A 14,512-nucleotide genomic window follows, 5' to 3' on the forward strand; every position below is an offset into this window, starting at 1 on the left:
GTGCAATTTTCTTTTTACCTTTCCTGAATCGGAATCCTCAACTAAACTGTAGTCTCTAAGCCTTGCTTGTCTTGCTGTACTGTAATTTCCCATTTAGAACAAGCAGAGCATGTGTCCTTCCTTAGAGGATCCATTGTTCTGAGAGGCCATCAAAAATGCACTCCTTCTTTTTAAACAAAGGCTTGCAAATTGCAAGACTTATGCTTCATCTAGTGAAACAGCTTTTGAAAGTTTTTCTTCACCCAGTGAAGCAAGTTCTTAAGTTTTTTTTATACAAATATATCTAATGTCTCGTCAAGCCTGCCTTTCCAAGTATCACAAGAAAATTCTTATTAAAATACCTGCTAACCTAGCACAGTTGGAATGGTGGTCATGAGTATTAGTTCTTAAACCAAAATATGTTTCCAACTTTGATCTTGAAGCTATTGCCAAAATATCAGGTACTGAACTTAAGAGAAAAAAAAGTCATTTAAATAATCAATCAATAATTAATCATGAGTCTTGTGAAATCTCAGGAGAGAAACAGGAGGCTCTTTGTTGCTTCCAGTGGCTCTGGAGAGACCCTCTGACTTACAGGGATCCACCTCTCATACTTACATCGCTGCAGCAAATGGTTGCTCCCATGGAAATACACTTTTCTCTACTTCTTCCTTAATAGACTAGATTTCCTTGTGTCCAAACATATTTCATCTGAAAGCGTTGTTATCTTGCAAATGATGTACTGTGTTGTCTGTGCGATTACTGGTAGCTATCTGCCACTCTTATGCTTATCCACAGTAATTACCGGTGGTTGATTTATACTTTTGTCAGATATTCAATAAATATGGAAAGTGCTAGCCATAGTTCAAATTGTGGCAGACCCTACAAGAGCTATAGCTATTTAATTAATAGTTCTCCTAGTTGGCTGTTGAAGATGCATCATCTGAATAGTTCTTCATCCTGTGTTCTAATGAAATTTTATGGCACCAGTTATGTTGGTGTCTTGTACGTAGAAACCCAAGTGCACCACAAAAGTTTACTGTCTTTCTGAAGTTGCCTGTATCAGGAAAACTTTTAATCTCATCAGAGAATGAAGTCATGACTGTTTGATGATAAAAACTAATTTTCCCAGAACTGTTGACTGTCATAAATTGAATTTCAATCCTTGAATACTTTATTAATAGAATCCCATCAGCTTTATTGTTGTTTGGCTTGTGGTTGGTGGAAGGTTAATGGGCATGTGGGTACCTAGAGCATACAGCTTGATGGTTTAAAATATCAGCCTATTTTCAGCAATGTCTTAAGGCTTCTGAAATTTCCACTGTATTTTCAGCATTTTTTGGAAAGAACAGAAATAAAATATGTTCAGAGACAGCTCTTTTAAATGTGTTGGGTGCTTATTAAAATGCTGATTAACACTTGTTTAGCATATGTTCATTAAGCTGGTTACTTGTGGTAATGAAAAACAGCTCACCTCAAATCTCAAATGACTTCCACCTACACCCCCACTGCACACCTGAGTCACCCTACAACTTCATAGAAAACGATGGCCTTTTCTGCACCATTCACTTTTGTCTTTGCCATTCTAAGACCTTAACTCTGTTCTACTATGTCTTCTTTTAGTCCTGTCACCAGGGAATTTTTCCAAAACTTAACTTTCTTTAAATGACTTGCAGTCATTTCAAGACTTGTCATTTTTCTATGGATGACTGTTTGGTTTTTTTGTCATTTTTCTGTTTGATATACATTACCTCTGTGTTCTTAAATCTTTTTCTCAAGTGAAGTCTAGTAGTTATGTAGCTACAATGGCACAGTTTTAATTATGGAAATGTAGCATATAGGCCACCTATTGAGTATTTTAAATGATTCATCTTTTCATTTCCTTTTTTGTCTTAACTGAGTGATACGATGAGTAAAAAGTAATGGCAATTTGGCCATTTCAAATTGCTGTCTTCTGTTTGCTCATATTGAATGAAATCTGGTAATTATTACTATTCTTAGGGCAAAAGCCAACTTCCAGGCCTGTAATTAAAATTTCATCTTCATTCATTATAATGAAGTTTAAAATAGTTTCCTTGCACAGTATTTCTTTTGCGAGGGGGGTATTTTTTACACATTTTGAATACGTCTTGCTAAGCAAGAGACCTCTAGCGTGCATTTTCTAAACTGTAATTTTCTGTCATATAATTCTTCTCATGTGCTGGAGGTGGAAAGGAATTCCCATACCCATTTGGTTGGAGTGGGTGTGTGCCAGCACCAGCCCCAGAGCTGCGCTGAGTGTCGTTCCACGGGTTTCCCCTCCTGCAGCAAAGATGATCTATGCCTGCTGGCTCATCTCAGTCATGCTGAACAGAAACCTTATCTGAAGGAAGCCAAAATAATTGCAAAGTCAGTTGTTTGTGTACTCAAAATAAAACTGCATTTTTTCCATCCCTTTGCAAGTCATTTTCCTGGCACCAGCAGAACTCCTCAGACAGCAGCATGCCACAAGTGACTGATGCATGCGATCCAGCAACAGGGTGCTGTTTTCATGGGAATCCATGATTTTCTGAATGCTACTGCGTTTTCAAAACCAGCACTGCATGTAGGGTTTTCTTACAGGTTTCTGGTCTTGTTACCTTTAGTGAACAACCAAATAAGAAGCCTTGAAGACGTTTCCCCTCAGCTCTTGGTGTCGGTTTTTGAACAGATGCCCATTAAAAGAAGGAAAGTTTATTAAAAGGTATTGAAAGAGAGATTGGAGGAATACAGGAGATGTGTTTGCAAATCCATAGGAACAATAGAAACACTAGATGAGTGTTAGCAGTGATGGCAAATAACAGTCACCTGGATAATGTTTCACAGAGATGTTTGAGTTGCACAAGAGACTCTTCAAATCACTTCTTTATTAAGCTTCTGTAAGTCTGAAAAACTTCTCAGTAGCTTTTTAGTTTTAATTCTCACTTTGTGTGCCAGATTTTTGTGTGGAAAATAAGAATTGCCAAGTGAGATGTAATGTATGGAAACCAGTTCTTACTTACATCAGTGTTCCTAGTATGTTGTTTCAGAAGTGTTATGAGTGTCCCGAAGTATTTCCTGAGTTCATCAGCCACCATGGTGTGTGTTTTCCTGGGTCAATCTGCACATCTGTGCAGCAGTCCCTGAAGTACTATATATATATATATATATATATATATATAAAATTGCTTCCAGGAACCAAGTTTTCTACATCTCCCCTTCTCTCCTCGTTATTTATATGAAAATGTGAGGGGTTTTCACATTTATAACTTCACATTTTTTCACTATTTAATACCACCTTCTCCATGCCTTTTTGGAAATTGATGCGGAAGTTAGCTCTTTTTTTCATTGGAGGGTCACTGCTTACTAAGAAGCATAAATGAGGAATTGGTCATTCTTTAATGCAATATTTTCTTTAACAATGGAAAACATGGGTTAAGAGGTTTAGTGTATTTCCTTTTTAGATATAAATAATTCAACTTAAATTTAAACTATAACCATCATAGTTTTGCATAACATAATTATGAAATATCATTCTCCAGATAAGTCATCAACCTTTAACTTCTGGTGTGTGTGTTAGTGGGCCTTTTTTTTTGGTTTGGTTTTGAGGATTTTTTCTCTTTAAAAATATCTTAGTGGGCCAATTTTGGTAGTTCTGATGTGGTATGTCTAGTAGATTTAATTGTACAAGATGATATTTTGACGTTTATCAGATTGTTTCTAGATCTCAAGTATTAAAATTTGATTACTGAAGTCTTTCACTGTTGAAAGTTACTGATGTGATTTTAACGGTTGTGGTTTTGAACTGAACATTATCCAGTTCTTCAGCACTAGTTTTAAAAAGTGCAATCATGAAAAGTATGCACGGTATTTTTAGCATAGTTATAGCTATAAGTTGAGTCTTACATATTCCCTTCTTGATAAATTTGTTTGTTTATCAGCAAACTGCCTTAACCATATGAGCTGCAAAATCACAGAAAATACATCATGGCGAGGCTTCGCGAACGAAGATTTGGGGCAGAAAATACATTAAATTAGTAATATGACCAAGTACCAGTTTAAAAAAAAAATATTTCTGTTAGTTCTTAATTAGTTGTTTCCAATTGTAGTCTTCTCTGGACACCATGAGAGTGTAAAATTTACTACAGAATGAAAGAATAGTGGAAATAAGAATATAGTAAGTGCACTGTTGTATAGCACAACCTCTTAAGCCTTGTAGAGCTCATGTTAAAAAACCAGAACTGCTTTAATAAGACAAACAGAAGTTATTTTAATTTTTTTAGAACTTCAAGTTCCCTGTGTTTTTGGACTTCCTTGCCATAGACCTGTAAGAAATGCTAGTCTTTCCATTCAAAAGCAGGCATTTAATAAATTTGATTTTAAAAAATAGCTTCCTACAGTATATAGCTACTTGTCAAATTATTTATCACATATAAAGATTCCTAAGATGGAGCGATATTAACCTTTCTGTTTAGCTGAACATCTCTATTGAAATTAGCAGTAAAATCAATCCCCTTTTAGGAATTCAGCACAATTTTTTCCTGTATCTTAATGTTGCTTTGAAGCTTTCTAGCTTGTCGGAAAATGTAGTAGTGGACTACATGACAGTAGTGGAATGTCTGTTGCGCCTCTTGGAGGACTGGATGAGCAAAAGTCATCTGTATTTACACTTTTAAGCAGTCAATATACAGGAATTTAAGTTCCTTTTCAGGGAGAGGAAGTAGTCGAGGTGTTTATGCACAGCACAAATTCTTCCTCTGTTTCCTAGAATCTGTGTTAAAATAGCTCATTCCATGGTTGAATTTGTTCAATAAAAGCACTTTCTCTGCTGTGCTTCATCCCACTTTGTAGCTGCATTGCTCAAAGCAAGCATGTTTGTTTGTGGGACAGGGTGGCAACAGTGGTGACTCTTCACCAGTGACGAAATTGAGGAACTGATGGGAACTTCCTTTAGGTGTGGTGTCTTTGGTGGTTTGAGAGGAAAAAAAAAGCTGGAACAATTGCGTTTCTTACATATTCTCAGTAATAATAGGTCAGTCTGGTTGGATAGATTGCTGAGAAAGGAGAAATAGGAGATGATCACAATGGTTTCAAACACAGGGAAGAGATTACTTCCATTCTTGTCTAGAGCATGTGGAGTTAGGAGCTGGCAGTGCCGATGCCACTGGAGTGTTAGCAGATGAATTACATAATAAGGAATTCAAACACTTTGCTACTTTCTGGAAACATCTGCCTCACGATCATCATTAAAACCTAGACTTAGCTTGAGTGCCCATTTTCACTTCATTGATAATCTTTGAAGATCTAGACATATTCAATAGCAGTAGCTCTGCATATGGGAAATTATACAAGAAGATATTGCTGACAGGGTAGGGTCTGCTTTCTCACCATCAATTAGATACATACATAATGGCGAAAGAATATATTCCTTTTGAATTAGTGTTACTATTATACATGTTAAAATAGTTATCCAGAATATGAAACAAACTCACAAATGTATGGGTTTGGACATATTGTACACCCATAAATATTTAAATAACTTTAATATGGTTATCAACTGTGTCCACTGAAAGTAGCATTAAACAAATCCCGAGTCTCTGTGGAATTAAAAGCAGACTTTCTAAAAAATACTGTTATAGTTTCTAAACAAATGTGCCTAAGAAGGAAAAAAATCTGAAGTTCTAGAGCAAACTAATGCAAAACAAATTAAAAACCAAAACAAAACAACAAAAAAACCCAAACAAAATGAAACACAAACTTCATGCCTTTTAGAGAGTTGAAAGCAAACAAAATTGGTGAATATTCTGGAGAACTCAGGGTACAGGGTAATGCTTCTTTTACCGCTAAATAAGAGTTTCTCTGCTGCATGTATGCATCAGGCCCTTTATCTGCTCCAAGGTGAAAAGCCAAAAGCAGCAGTGTATGAACCTGCAGCTTATTGCAGTGCTAGCTTGTGATGGGAGCAGAAGTTTTGGGTTTTTTCAGTTCATATTTGTATTCTTCTGAAATTTTGTCTTACACGCATTATTTATTGGAGTGAATTATTTAAAGGATTTGCTGCTTCAAGAGTTTAAAACAAACATATAATGGAAATCATGATGTGTCCTACCTTTCAGCAGATTTTTCTACTGTGAGGGTCACAGTAAAATGTTGCAAGGCTGAAGGTATAAAGAAATCTTCCTAGGTTTAGTCTACGTTGAGAGAATAAAGATCTTCTTTGTATTGTATTAGAAGTTTTATGTAGTAGGTATTTTTCTCCCCCCCTCCATGCAGTGTGTGTGTGCATGGAGGTACACTGACATTTACAGATTGAAGAATGAGCCTTTATTTTAGTCATAATTATGTGTGAAAAGATAAAAGGATCATCCTAACTCAGTGTGGCTGTGTGTACTGATGTCTTTGGTATTATTTCTCTCAACTGTCACCTTGGGGGACCCTGCTTTTCCCCTCTCTGAGCCAGTTATGTTTCAGCCTATAATTGTTTGGCCTTAGAGCAAGCCCAAAAATTAGCTCTGAAGGTAGTTTCACAGTTCCCTATTAAAAGAAGTCACCCAATTGCCAGTAGCTCTTCCTATGCTCTCTTCCAGCCACGGAGGCAGAGCTTTTTACTCTCTTAGCATTAAAAGTTAGTGTCTGAACCCTCAACTCTTTTGATGTTTAATTTTTTCCATAGAATAAAATCCTTTAAGCAATCTGCTAATTATGTCTCTTCTTCTGAGCCAGTGATAATAGAGTGCTTTTATTCTCAAGTGGTGTCTTGTACTGGATTCCTTGCATTATGTTCCCTTCTGTCGCCCTTTCCCTCAGGTTCCTGGGAGGACTGAAGATCGCTGAGGCAGCAGAACTGGGGCTGCAGTGTGGGTCACTGCATTACACCCAGCTGCCTGGGTTGGACTCTTCCCATAAGCATGCACTTATGGGGGTACATGTACTTGTGTGCTCTGGGTACTGTCCTCCCCTTTGGCTTCACGTCCTAGCACACGAAGGTGGTAGCAGAGAGAAGAAACACATAGCTGACAGTAGCTGATTTTGAGGTATTGTGTATACTTTGTTTGGTGTGTATAGCTGGGTCGCCCTTCTAAAGACCAAGCTAAGGTAGCGGGCAAAAATCGACAGCCGGTGTCTTGTACTCTTGCGGACACCATTTTCCAAGGAATACCAGTGACTCAAAGGACAAATGATTTTTCCATATGGAAGTGACAGTGTCTGCACTTTCTACCATTTAGAATCATTGGGGAATTCTTCTCGTTCAGATGTGGCTATTTCCTTCAATATTCAACCCCAAGCAATTCTTTCAGTATCATTGTATCTCTCTTTTTGAGGGCTTGGGCTGTCTTAATTTTAATCCTTCAGGGTCATTTCAAGTATTAATTTGCTTCTTTTTCTCTGTGTTTCACTTGGGTTCCATTGCTTTCTGTTTCTGGGGTTTTTTTGAAGACCTTAATACTAGGTAGCTATTCTGGGTTGTGTTTTCATACCATACAAACAAAATTTCTAAATTAGCATTCACACCAAAAAAGTTGGGCTTTGTCTCAGAATGTGCAAGGGAAGGTTTCCTTCCATTTCTGAGTCTTGAAAATGTTTTGTTTTGTGGAGTGTGTCCATAAAGCAAGATTTGAGATGTGTGCAATGCATGCAGACATCAAACATAAAGTTGCTGTGTGAGAGAGAATGCCCACCTCTGTTGTTTTTGAAGGGGAAGGGGAGGGTTCCTGCAGAGATGGCTTTCTTTGAGAGTCACTTCAGTGGTCATCATGATTGTTTACTGACAGTTCGTTTTTGTGGTCTCAGCAAATGCATTTGGACAGACACTGCTCTTAATGGGAATGGCTGGTCAGGTTAGCCAGGTTGACATTTAGGGTGCTCTTTCTAATAGATTACTATTTGCAGCTGTATTTTGCACTAGAAAATTGATTTAGGACTTAGGCTGTAAACCATCTAAACTGTATGCAATCATTGCCATCACACCTGTTTAGCAGTCTTTGGGACTTTGTAAATGAAAGAAAATGGGAAGTGAAAGAAAAAAGAAAGGGAAAATGTATTTTGATGTAGTGAAAATGTCATTCTTCTTGTATATGGGCTCTACCAATTTACTAACCTGTAAGATATTTTTGTAATTGTTCGTTCAGGAAATTGTTCTCCAGAACAGGATATAAATTTATTACTCTAGTATGTGCTTGTTAATTATTAAGTTTTAATCTACAGAAGAAATTATTTTGGTTTGTGTGTGAGTTGTGGGGTTTTGTGTTTTGGCTGCAAGGACTAAACCTCAGAGGAGACAGGCTGTTTTGTTAAGTGAGCCATTTCTCCATTACTTCCCCTTTAGAGGTGGAGAGGTCTGGTTTTGTCTATATAATTGCAAATAACCTGAGAGCCCTTAATTAATGAAGTTATGTGCCTTGAAATTTAGAGAATAAGTTAGTAAAGAAAGAGTTGTATTTACTTTGTTTTCCCTTTCCTAAAAGGAGCTTTGAATAAAATTGTAGTATCTATGACAGGCTTCTAAGGAGGTCTGAGATTTATAAAGAAAACAATGTAATAAACACCTTGGATTTTCTTTTATTGTAACATGGAATTTAATGTTTGAAAACATTAAGATAGTATAACGTAAGCATTCTGGCCTTATGGTAGAATTACTAAGGCTTTACATCATGCTTGGTGTTGGTATGGGCCAACTGGAATAAAATGCAGTAACCTCAAAGAGTAGACAACCATGATATATTCAGGAGGGATTACCTTGAGCTTTTGATGCTGAGATACTGCCCTTTATTCAATATTTGCATCATTTTCTTCTAATGCATTTCTTTGAGTTGAGATGATAAGCAGTTATAATTGCTGCTTTGTAGTGTATCTGTTCAGGTTTGGGCTTGATGATCTGAACTTCAATCTCTATTTGTAACATCTGTTAAGTCTTTGATTTTCATGTACAGAATTGAGAGCAAATTTGAGCAAACAAGAACTGAAAAGACTAAGTTAGTACTATAGTCGCATGTGTCTAAAATGGAATGATTCCATCTCAGTTATTTGGAAGAGTCTTTAAATTGGAGGGTCATCATCTTGCATTCAGGGTAGTCTACTTTGTACTTGCTGTATTTTATTTTTTTTTAATTGAGTGGGTTCATGTTAGGAAGTTGGATTTGTATCCTGAGCTGCCCCGTGCACCTCTTTTAACTCATAGCTAAATATGAATCATCTTTCCATCAGATACTGGAGGAGGTGAGGGCACATAAGCTATGATGTACTCACTGAGGGACAGGAGTATGTATTGAGTTAGACTGGAGCACCTCACACATATCAGGGATTTCTTTATCAATATGCTGTTGGTGTTCATGAAGAAGAGGCAAAACGGTGTAGCTTTCCTTCTCTACATCAAGAGAACAGAAAACATTGGCGAGTCCTACAGGGCTACTGTACCTTCTCCCCATACCTTATAAATCTGTTCTTAGAGTTATGGGTCTGCCTTAGGTTTAAGGTAGTTCCAGTTATTTTCTCTTATCAGGACATCCTACAAAATCAAGAGTTCATCATTTATAAGTGAGGTGGAAATATAAAGTAGGTAGAAATATCTTTATCTGTGTTTGAAAGTAGAGACTTCTGCTTCATTTTAAATATATAGATGGAAATTGGAACCGTAGGTCTTGAGAAACCCCATTCATTTTATATGCCCTCTATGTGAGACTAAGACAGCATTGTTCCTACTCCAGAGAGGACTCAAATCCCAAGACCATTTAAATTTGTCTAGTAGGACTACTTCTTCATTTTGCCACTGGGGTAAAAAAATACATGAGGCAGTTTATGAAAACCTTCAGATCGTGTGTTTGTCTCCATCCACGTATGTTCCTCTATTACATCTTTCATTTTAACCTTTTGCTATAAAATGCTCTGGGTACAGGAAACTCACATCAGAGAAACTCACATCAGAGTTGGCATATGAATGTACCTTTCCTAATAACAGATAGGCATATTTAACACAGTGTAAAATGCAAGAATTAATGCAGTAGTTGATATGGTTGTTGAGTTGATTTCTTATGGAAACCTCCATACCAGATAGTGTTTGATGCATGGAAAATTTTGACACTACTTTTTCCTCTATTGGAAAAACAGTGATAAAGCAGCCTGGTTGTTGAAATGTCAGAATTTTACTTTGACATTTAGAGAAGAGTTTCCACTTTTTAATTTGTTCTAGTGTGGCTTTTTTTGATATTAAAGTCATTAATAAATCTCTAAGGCTTCGTTTCTGTATCACAAATGCAGCTGAAGATTTCTGAAATTTATAGCACTGTCCTTTAAAGAATGCTGTTGATGGATATGTTGCTTCTAAAACACTGACTATCCCATATGGATCTTGGCTTTTGAACATTTGCTTGGAAACTGGACGTGTAGGTGGAGGGGGAGAAAAAGGAGTGGGGGGGTGCAGTCTGAAAATGTGCAGAAAGGTTTCGTTTTTCTTTCTGTGTAACAGAAGAAACTTTAGTCTACTAAATTCCTTAGTAATAAAGAAGCAAACCCAAGTTAATTTAAAATTATAAAAATAAAAATAAATAACACAAAGCTAAATGCATGTTTGATCTGGACATTCCATCTGTCAGGAAGTTATGTGTTTATCTCTTTACTGGGTGAATAAATGACTTAATTTACATTGCATTACGGTGGGGTTTTTTTCTGAAGAATTTTCCTGAAAAGTTAATTGCTTCTTTCTTAATACAATTTTTAGTTTGCTATGAAAAAGACACTGTATACTTTGCATACTTAATAACTGTATGCATTAATATGCAATACAATTCAGAGCCTTAGTATTCAGAGTTGAATAACTTATTTGGTAAACAAAAAAGGATCATTGTTTTTAATTGTATCTGTATGAAGTCAGATGGAATTACAATTTTATTAGAATGCACAAGAAAAATAATAATATTAAGTATCTTAAATAAAAATTGGTTAAAATGTTGAATAAATGCTATCTCTAAATAAAAATGAGTTTTGAGAAACTTGCTTGTTTCTGCCGCATCTTACAGAAAACACTTGATTAGTAAATTGAATGAGAATTTCTGCTTGCTTTGTCTTTGAAGATTGTTAGAACTAGGAGAGCTGTTCTGTAAAATTTGGGTTTATATTTGGAGGAACTAAAACATGTTCACATTTCAGCTGAAATTTATTAATTCTTATATACATCTCTGAGCTTAGCAGAAATTATGGTAAAAATATTTTTTCTAGCTCCTTCAGCTATTGCAAGTATTATTTAGTATTTGAACACACTTTTGCTCTAGGTATTTATACTGGGAGTTCTCCTAACTTGTTTGTTTGACTTCCTTAAATTCATCAGCCTCAAACTTGTTTTACTTCAATGTTTCAGCTGTTTAATGGAAGTTGTTGTTTTAATAGATTATAATAATGTTAAATTTTTCAGCACTCTGGAGTGCTTTGTTTCAATTTAAATTTTGATAGGGTTATTTTTAAAGAACAAAACCTGTTATTTTAAAAAACTGGTTAAAATGAAAATATTTCCATTAAAAAATACACTGTGCTCATGCTCTTCATGATGGCTTCTATGATTTTTTGGGGTTTTTTAACCATAAAGCAAATTGTATAGCTAAAAGAATTTTACTCTAGAGGGAGGGTACATACATTGAAATGCAGTAAAATTTCTATAAATAATTTACAGGTAACTGTTGATTTGGGTGGGAGGGTTGTGGGTTTTTTTGTTGTTTTGGTTTCTTGTTTTGTTTCTTAATTCAGAGAAGAATGGCCAGTAATATAAAACAATTCAATTACTGGGTAATTCATATTGCCAATGAAAGTTCCTTTTTTAAATTCTTCTTTTTCCAGAAATAGATTTTCAAATACTCATTCATGTGCTGTTTAAAACCCGTGCTTTGACAGACTGTGTGAGGGTTGTGGCAGGATGGATAAGATTTAAGGCAGAAGCTGAAGGAACCATCCCCCAGAATTTTCTCCCTTTTTCCTCCTCTTTTCAATACCTTTGTTTTTATGTGTTAGTTTGATAGCTGATAGCTGTGAACTCGAGTGCTGAAGTTGAGCATCATGCTGAAAGGCGTTGCCTTTGAGTGTGAACAGGGAAGTTGGGTGAGGGCATTACCCATGGAAGGAGGGAGATGCTCTGCCCCTTGAAAGAACAACCCCAGCACTGTGGTCCGGGCCCAGGGGCACCACGGTGGTCCTGCTGACCCACCAAAATCAGCCTGGCATTGCATTTGACTCACTAAAATCATGCCAGGTAGTCAGCTTATCATAAAACTGTACATCCTGGATGGATTTTTGGGTACTAACCTAAATACAGAGCAAGTCTGTTTGGGGAGGGCATAGCTGGTGTGGGCAACTTGGGGGCTGGCAGGAAGGCAGGGATCTTGGCTAGCCCTGCCCACCATTCAAAATGGGCAGAACATCACCTGTCAGTTTCTGGAGAATTAAAAAAAAATAAAACATCTACAGAATTCAGTTTAGAGAGGTAAAAATTAAATGCACCACTTTTTACCCACGTTTGAGTTTGGCTGTACATGTGTCCTTTTCAGCTCTAGTATCAGATCCTGTGTTTTGACTAACTGATAGAGTGTAATTTCGTTTTTAATTGAGTAAAAGCTTGTTGTATTTCTAAATAGACTATGAAAGTACCTGTCAGTATTTGATGCACTATTAATTCAAGATATCTATTTGATGACCCTTACCTTGCTCAAGTTAATTTTTTGACAATTTATAGCTTTGTAATAATGTACAATAGCTGATGGAAAACTAATTTCAAACATAAAAGGTTGAATACATGATACAAAAATCAGTTCTGACTTGTTATGAAAAAGAATCTATTAAGATATGTAAATATAGTAAGAGATGAAAATGTACAAAAAGTTCATTTTCTAATTGCTATGGGGAGAGCTAACAGCTTTATTCAGCAGCATTCATTTTCACATTTCCAGCTGCTTATTTAGACTTAAAACTGACATCTCCAACACTGATAGAGGATATTTGAAGGACACCATTTTATAGAACTCTAGTCCCTTAAAGAGGAAGTAGTTTCCAAGAACTCAGTTGTTTTGAGACACTTTTGTTGTTGCTTTTGCAGTAGATTTTATAGTTCAAAGGTCTCTTTTGGAGGAAGATGTCCTTCCTTAATTGCTCCTAATATTTGAATAAGAATTCGTTGGAAGCTTCTTAAGGAGTTGTATCTATCATATTTAGTGGTATGGCCTTTTTCATTGAACTCTGAAGTGAGGAATTCTGCTCTGGAAATTCAGTGTTGCATTTATGATTTCTCAAAGGAATACAGTTTGTTTATATTGCAACATTTTTCTGAAAGGGCTTTTTTTTTCCTTCTGTGAATTTGATGTGTAGGTAAGCTGCTGAAAATATTTGCTCTTAAATTCAGAGAAGGTTTTAGAAAAGATAGATTGGGAGAATTCAGATGACACTAGTTTCACTTACCAACTATTTTTCAGAATTTGGCTTTTGGTATTGCATGATCTTTTTTGTATACTGACTTTTCCATTCTCTCACCTTCTGTAATCTAAAGTATCAGATCGAATTAAAATCCCTTTGGAAAGAAATGCAGCTGTATTTAGTCTGTTTAAAGTTTAGCTACATACAAGATGTTACAAATTTAGAGAGCAGTCTTGGGAAGAGGTTGCTAGACAATTTGACTGAAAATACCTTCATGTTTAGTTTATGTTATTCTTAATCAGAACTTAAAAAAAATAACTTTGAATACTGATAAGGCTGCAGAAATTTATTATACAGCCATATCAGTGAGTCTCTTCTGGGGATGAGCAAGAACAGTTAAAATACAAAATATAGTCACTTAGCAGTTTCAGACAAGGACACCACTTCACAGAAACATGGAAAGACTCATCAAATGAGCCTTCCTAAAATAAGGAAATTTTATCTTTTGTAAATAGGCTTTTTCAACTAAAGATAGTATAGAATATTAGACCATAATTAGCAAATGGAATCGAAATTTGTACTAGTGGCAAAAAAATCCCTCTATACAAGTGTTATGTATGTATTTCTTAAAGTATGTATTAAGATAATGTTTTAAAGATAACTAGACTCATTTGTCCTATGAACAAATTTTCATAAAGGTCGTAGCTATGCAACCTTGTTTCGGTACCTTCACTGGAAGCAGGAGAGAGAGAGAAAGAGAGAGAGAGAACCTTTTGTTTTTATCAGGAGAAGTCTGAGCAGTCACGACACCTGTGCTGTCTGACAGGTGGCCAAGCTTTGGGCCAGGAGTGTGGCCAGCATGGCAGGAGACACAGGTAGGGGTAGGGGAAGTAGCACTACCTCAGCATCAGGCCAAAGAAGAGCAACCAGAAGGAAATTCCACCACTTTGAGGTTTGGGGGTGCTCAAGACGTTTCCGAGAGAAGTCTAAGGAGCACGAGATGGGAAGGCTGGAAGCACTGTGGGGAGAGGGCATTGGGAGAGGTGGGAGCTGGAGGACCTTATGGGTACAATAGGAAGGCCATTGCAGGGACAAGATGGTAACGAAAGGGTGCTAAGCTGGGCCTTGCACAATGGAAACTTAAGAGACA

The 14,512-nt window shown here is 36.4% G+C and overlaps 1 protein-coding gene across 5 annotated transcripts in view; it reads left to right on the plus strand.

The window, feature by feature from the left end:
• Positions 1-14,512, plus strand: part of NCK2 (NCK adaptor protein 2) — an 85,811-nt gene that overhangs the window by 53,942 nt on the left and 17,357 nt on the right. The gene's annotated exons all lie outside the window — the stretch shown is intronic.

This window comes from Lepidothrix coronata, unplaced genomic scaffold, assembly GCF_001604755.1.
Source record: "Lepidothrix coronata isolate B3197 unplaced genomic scaffold, Lepidothrix_coronata-1.0 Scaffold60, whole genome shotgun sequence".
Classification (NCBI taxonomy): Eukaryota; Metazoa; Chordata; class Aves; order Passeriformes; family Pipridae; genus Lepidothrix; species Lepidothrix coronata.